Consider the following 6,673-nt stretch of genomic DNA (forward strand, 5'->3'; position numbering starts at 1 on the left):
TGGAGATGCAGGGGATCGAACCCTGTACCTCTCGCATGCAAAGCGAGCGCTCTACCATTTGAGCTACATCCCCATTTTGTAAAGATTGCCTTATTTTAGTTATTAAAATACATATAATTATTCAGGCCTGTGCTTATTGCTTAAGCAAATTGCTCACAAAGTTTGTAATAAAAACACTACAATACAAATAAAAGCCAAGTACTGAGAGTTCCAGCTCTTGCTAAGAGCATCATATCTCGAATTTATAATAGCTTCCTGCAGAATTCTACGTGGAACAAACCTGGAAATTCTATGAACAATAATACTACCAGCTCTTGTTTTGGATTTACAAGAGCATCGTATATGGAAATTCTTGTTTTGTAAGGTTCTAATGGCCCATGCATATGCTGCATTCGTGCAAATAAGACTTCAATTCTGCACCAGCTTGACAAAGGCATTTAGCAAGTGATAGTCTGGGTTTTTGTGGCTAAGTTTGAGGTAATTCAAGATAAGAATGCAAATTATTGAAGCTACACATTATGTAAATTCATATTTCAATCTTTTTTTTCTTCGACGGAGACTTGGGTCTAAAATTTATGGTAACTCTCCCACCTTGAGTCACCTGAGCCCTCATCAAAGTCATTGCAGGTGGTGACTGCTACGACCTAGGGTTAGAAGGAGAGATCAGGAAAGTTCAGAGGAAGGCAAGCTCTTCTCTTGAGCATCCCTGCCGGAAGGCAATGCCTGGCGGTGGTGAATACTTGGACCAAACAGCACAGACGTAGCACCATTCAGTGATGGATTGATGAATAGAGACCGTATCTGACACAAGTGATTTGCTCATTTCTTGCTTCTAGACACATAGACACAATCATAAATTTATGGGCCTGTAGGGTTATGGGCAAAAAGTACAGTGCCAGGTCCAAACTGTTTTTCATTAGCTTAAATTAACGAAACAGGGTCTGATCTCATGTCCAACAGTGGATGAAAAATCGGTTACATTGTTGTTTGTGTCTGAATATTTTTGGTTTTATTTATTTATTTATTTTGGGGGGGGGGGGGGGGCTCATGTTAGGTGGCCATAGTTATTATTCAGAGTCTAGTCTAGGTCTGATTAAAAATTAAGGACCATAGGTAAACCTTTTGAGAAGTCTAATTAAAATAACATCTCATTACAAGTGCTAGAAATTCTAAGCAAAGAATAAGAATTACTTTTTGTGCGTGTGTTAGGTGTTGTAGTTAATGGTGTTTTTTGTAAATAATTTTTATTTGAAAATATATTAAAATAATTTTATTTTATAAATATATTAAAATTATCAAAAAAACATTAAAAATTATTTTAATTTGATAATTTTAAACACATCCAAACATGATTTTAAATACAAAAATAAACAATGAAAAATCAGTCTTTACTGAATAAACCATTCAACTCAACAAGGCTCATTCCCTTTTAACTTTGAGCCAAGAACTAAAACAATTTAAAACTTGATGTTTCACTAAAAATGTGTTTATTTTTGCGGTAGAAACTGTATTTTATAAAATTTATAACTGTTTTGCTTAAAATTAATTTTATTTAATGTTTATGGATTGTTTAAATGTATCAATATCAAAAATAAATAAATAAGTATTATTTTCATGTGTTTTTAATAAAAAATACTTTAAAAAACAAATACTAACACAATGACAAACGCTACCTATTCCTCTAACATGCTTTGAAAGTTCAAACATGCCATAATAGCACACAATTATACAGTCGAAAAGAAGAGCTTGGATGGAGTATATCACCATGTACATGAAAGTGATTGAGTTCGAAGTGACCATCCATGTCGATATGTTTCACCATTTTCACCATATTTTGCTCCTGTAGAAATCAAATTCTTACTAGCCTGCAGGGTGTTAATGGCTTAAAATAAGCCATCGGTTTGTCGCCATGCTGATCTGGATGGTTGGAAACAACACCGGAGATCGTAGTCAGGTGTTAAATTGCACATTCAATGAGGAGATCAACTTGGCAAGCTGGCAAACCTTCTGTCACTCACAAAATGGAGAGAGCCCCACACCATGCAAATTAGGTCAAGCCCTGACTAGATCATGTTCCCTCTGCTCTGGCTAGTTTTTGGATCTCTATGCCAAGAGTTGATGCCACATATTGTTCTTGCGTTTTTTCTGTTTTTTTTTTTTTTTTCCATGGATTTTCTGATCCCTAAGCTAATTCTCTCATTGATTCTGCCTTTCTACGTTCTATATGTAACGTTGATGTTCTTTTCCTTTCTTCCAGCTTTAATATATATTGAATATTGACAGTGCCACAAATTTGTGTATAATTGAGAGAGAAGGAAATGATCACACGTGAAGATTAAAAAATTATAGTAAGAGAGAAGAGAGAAAATTGAATGTTAGAGAGATTTAACTAAAATTATAGGAATAAAGGGTGTGATTTCTTCAGTATTAAATTATTTAATTAATATTAGTTAATTTAGTTTCTCATTTTAAAGAACCCGACCTTTATTAATTTCCAATTAGAGGAAGAAAGGATTATCCTATTTTAATTTAATTTATAACTTCAAAACCAAATCTTTTTTTTTTCAATAGGAGGAAAGGTAATATATAATACTTCACCCAATAATTTTAATTTGATTAATATTTTTATGATTTTCAATTTTGCAAAGCCAAAATTTTTTTCCTATAATTTTAATATTATTTCTTTAATATTCAATTTTATTTTCTATTTTTTATCCGTTTTAAAAAAAAATTATTGCAATTTTCTTACGCGTGCTGTAAATATCTTTAACACGTGGCACATTCATGTGACTGAATTGAAGAGAAGGTCCAAAACTTTAACCAAACCTCAACTCAAGGATAGAAACCCAACCCAACAGCGAGATGGTAAAGTCACGACTACCACCGACTAAATTTTTCTTTTGAGGAAGTGGTGTTTCAATTATATTTTAATAAAAGTTGAATTTTTTTATTTTAAATTAATTTTTTTATTTTTTTAGATTTTTTTTTTTATATATTGATGTTAAAAATAATTTTTTAAAAAATATATATTTTAATATATTTTAAAAACTACAATACCAAAACTCTTCTCTTTCAAACACTTTTAAATGAAAGTTAGCTGGGTATTTGAATATTAGGACCTTTAGGTAAAATCTTATACCCTTGCTGCTTATGTTTCAAGGAATTCCCACTTTATAAATATCGAATAATTTAGGCTCCATTAATTTATTTTCAACCACCTCAAAAATTTACATTTTTTTACTTTTATAAGATTATTCTAATCTTATAAACCCTATCATAAATTTAGCGAGAACATCAAAATTAACTTGAGTTATTTTTTATGTTTTTTTAATTAATTTTTTTTTAATTTTTTCAATAATATTAGATTAATTAAGAATTATTTGAGTTGTTTTAAATTCATTAAATTAACCAAGTTATATCAAATTATTAAAATAATTATATAGCAAGTATATTAAAATACAAATTAATTTTTAAAATGAATTTTCACTATTGAAATGTATATAAATAAACTATTTGTATTTTAAAAAAAATTATATTAATAATTTAGCTATTCTGTATAACATTTTTCCTTGAAGAAAACCATCGTAGGTGAGAAATGGACCTTAAAACCCTATTTGCCCCTCGAAGAAAGCTCTCTCGTAGGTGAGAAAAGGACCTTAAAACCCTATTTTCCCCTCGAAGAAAGCTCTCATAGGTGAGAAAAGGACCTTAAAACCCTATTCACTAGCTCTTCCCACACCTATACACGATATTATTAACCACTGAAAACGGCAAGACACAAGAAGAACCACCAGATCCCGCACAGAGTGAGTGGTAGATATATATTTCTAGTTCTTCGCCACGAGTTCTTCAAACTCCGTACAATTTGACCAGAGACATTGTATTCAGTAACCCGAGACCATTGAACACGTGGGCTAACCAATGAGGGCTGAGTGGCATAGATCATGTTCACCTTGTTCGAATGTGGGCGGCACCAAGGACCGCCCCGTGCGGGTTCTCCGGTCCAGACCTGACCATTTTGTGTCTAGCTTACCAGCAGTGAGGGAGATAGCCACGTGAAGCCGGCATGGTTTCTGTTCACTCTTGTTCAACCTTCCTGTGACAATGGAGTCTGGCGGTGAGCATGTTTCGGGTTTCCATGGGGCAAAGTGACACTCAATATTATTGCTTGTTTTTTTCTGCTGGTGTTATTTTATCATCAAGCGGCACACAGAGCAAAAACAAAGCACATAGGGAAGATGTGTTTTTGTTTGGATTATTGTAATTGATCTTATTAATTTGTGTATGATTATTAATTGCCTGCCCTAAATGGGAAAGACATGGGAACATTTTTGTTGTTAGTTGCTTGGTCATGAGGGGATGATCTCTCTTCCTTGCATAATTAATTAAAAGGGGGGCAAAAAGAACCTATACATGGAGTACTTATCATATAATATAATAATTTAATTAGGTATTGAAAGTTCTAGCTAGGAGCTAGCATATTTCTATAGTGGCTAAGATGTTAACAACGTTTGAGATTATTAAATATAAGTCTATGGACCGTTTCAACAGTTGAATGTTCTTCTTTCATAATCTATGTTATAAAATAAAACTAATTGACCCATGAAATGTTCAGGGATTTCAGGTTAGCGCCTCGCAACCCGCACACGCACACAGAGAGAGGAGACTGGCTGCATTATTCGAATTAATTTCTACATTTGTTTCAAAAAGGGATTCTTTTCTGCTTGCCCGTGACTTGTGTTTTACGAGAAGAAAAGGTGCAAAATGCTTATGAAATTGGCTACTCTTATCGACTAAGCTACACGCTGTCCCCTTGATATTGTCTTCGTGGATAACAACTAATGAAACGTGTAATCCATTCGTGAATGTCAATGATAGATTCAGGAGAATACGTGTTCTTCATCTAGAAAGTGAATTATTGCGTGTTTGGTTTATAGATGTTGTTTTTTAAAAGTATTATTTTTTAAAATGAATTATAATATATATTTTTTAATCTTTTATATCAGAACATTAAGATCATTTCAAAATATTAAAAATATCAGTTTGATATTTTTAAAAAATAAATATACTCTTAAAAAGAATAGATATATTCTTAAATACACTTCCGAATAATTTTTTTTAAAATGTCGGGTTAAGTTCTCAAGTGGTCCGTAAATAGAAGGGTTGACTGTTTCTTTTTCTAATGTTACAAAGAAGATGGGACCATAGATTTGACTCAAGAATCTGAATTATAGAACTGGTTCGATTCAAGGTTTTTGTATTGAATCTTATGGGGTCCTAATGGAGAAGTAAGTGTACACTTTTCACACTCAAGTGAGAGGCGTGTTCGACAACAATAAGGATCCAATGATTTTCACTTTTCTATTGAATAAAGAAGTGACGAGGGAGGAGAAACACAAACATTTTCTCTTTTCTCTTTCTTTTTTCTTAAAAAAAGAAATCAAGAGAAAGAAGAGACAGATTTTGCATCCAGAGAAAAAGAAAAGGAAGAGACTGATTTTAACCAAACTTTTTCTCTCTCTTCTGGTTTGCATGTGATGGTAGTGGGCTGATGTAAAAAAAAATAGATTCCACTTGGTTAAGGGGAAAATAAAAAGAAAAAACCTTTCATAAATTTCAATTCTATTTTGTTCCTAGAAAGATTCATGGAAATTTATGGCTGATAGCTTGGTTAGTTGGATGAGAAAAGGAGGGCAAATTAAAACAAGTTAAGCTTAGTTAAAGGCTTAGGAGGGAGAAAAAAGATAGTTCTTCTCTATTATATACTAATCAAATTAATTATCTTCATGATTATGGCTTGAATATATTTAATTAAAGAAAACTACCGATTATATAACTAACTATTAGACCATGTCTATTTATGTAGATTTGTATACTCGTTAGTACTTATTTATTTACAACTCATAAATTTTAGTTCAATACTTTTATTATATTTTTATTAAAGGATAGATAAGATTAAGATTTTCCATTCCTTTCAATCTAAAAATTAACCTCAGAAAATTTAAAAATATATCTCCTTTAAGATCGCTACAAAGCCAGCATTGATATTTATCGTTGTCGGTAACATATTGGAAATTTAAATCTGTCACTATTTTTTCTTTGTCCGGTGAATGGCAATATTCTAGAATTCCCTTGCTTGATGCAACGAAATGCATAGTTGTGATTACTTGGTTTGATTGAGCGATGTGAAATTAAACAGTATTTACAATATTTCACACCAAGGATTATGTGAAACGTAAAGGTGTTGAGGATAAACTTAGATACAGAGGCGCTTTTTGAGCTTGGCCGTATCTTCCTGGAAATAGCTGCAACATCCCATGGGCCATGGCGAGCAATCTTATCTTTCACAGAATTTTGTGTAGATGTTGCTGCTGATGAATGTCAAATTCACTTGGACATGTTTGAAAGCTAAGGTTTCAACCTTTACTAGCTTGCGCGTGGGTGCAGCTCAAAAGGACGAAAGCGAAGAGGGCAACTGGGTCGGCAAAAAGTGGAGCATTGATTCGGACATCATACCACTGTTGCCTAAACACTGTCCCCTTACCTGCTTACCATGCTTTCCCTTCTTACATCCCATGTCCCTCTCTGTACTCTCCAGGCCCCACCACAGCCACATATTTCAACACAGGCAGAAGAATCCCTCTTGATTTTGTCTCTCTATATAAACTATATG

General features: G+C 32.9%; 1 non-coding gene across 1 annotated transcript; it reads right to left on the minus strand.

Annotated features, from left to right (window-relative positions):
• Positions 1 to 73, minus strand: TRNAA-UGC (transfer RNA alanine (anticodon UGC)). The gene has a single exon. It is a non-coding gene; the product is annotated as a tRNA-Ala (tRNA).
• Positions 74 to 6,673: the final 6,600 nt, after the last annotated feature.

The sequence above is a fragment of the Populus alba genome, chromosome 18 (genome assembly GCF_005239225.2).
Source record: "Populus alba chromosome 18, ASM523922v2, whole genome shotgun sequence".
Taxonomy (NCBI): Eukaryota; Viridiplantae; Streptophyta; class Magnoliopsida; order Malpighiales; family Salicaceae; genus Populus; species Populus alba.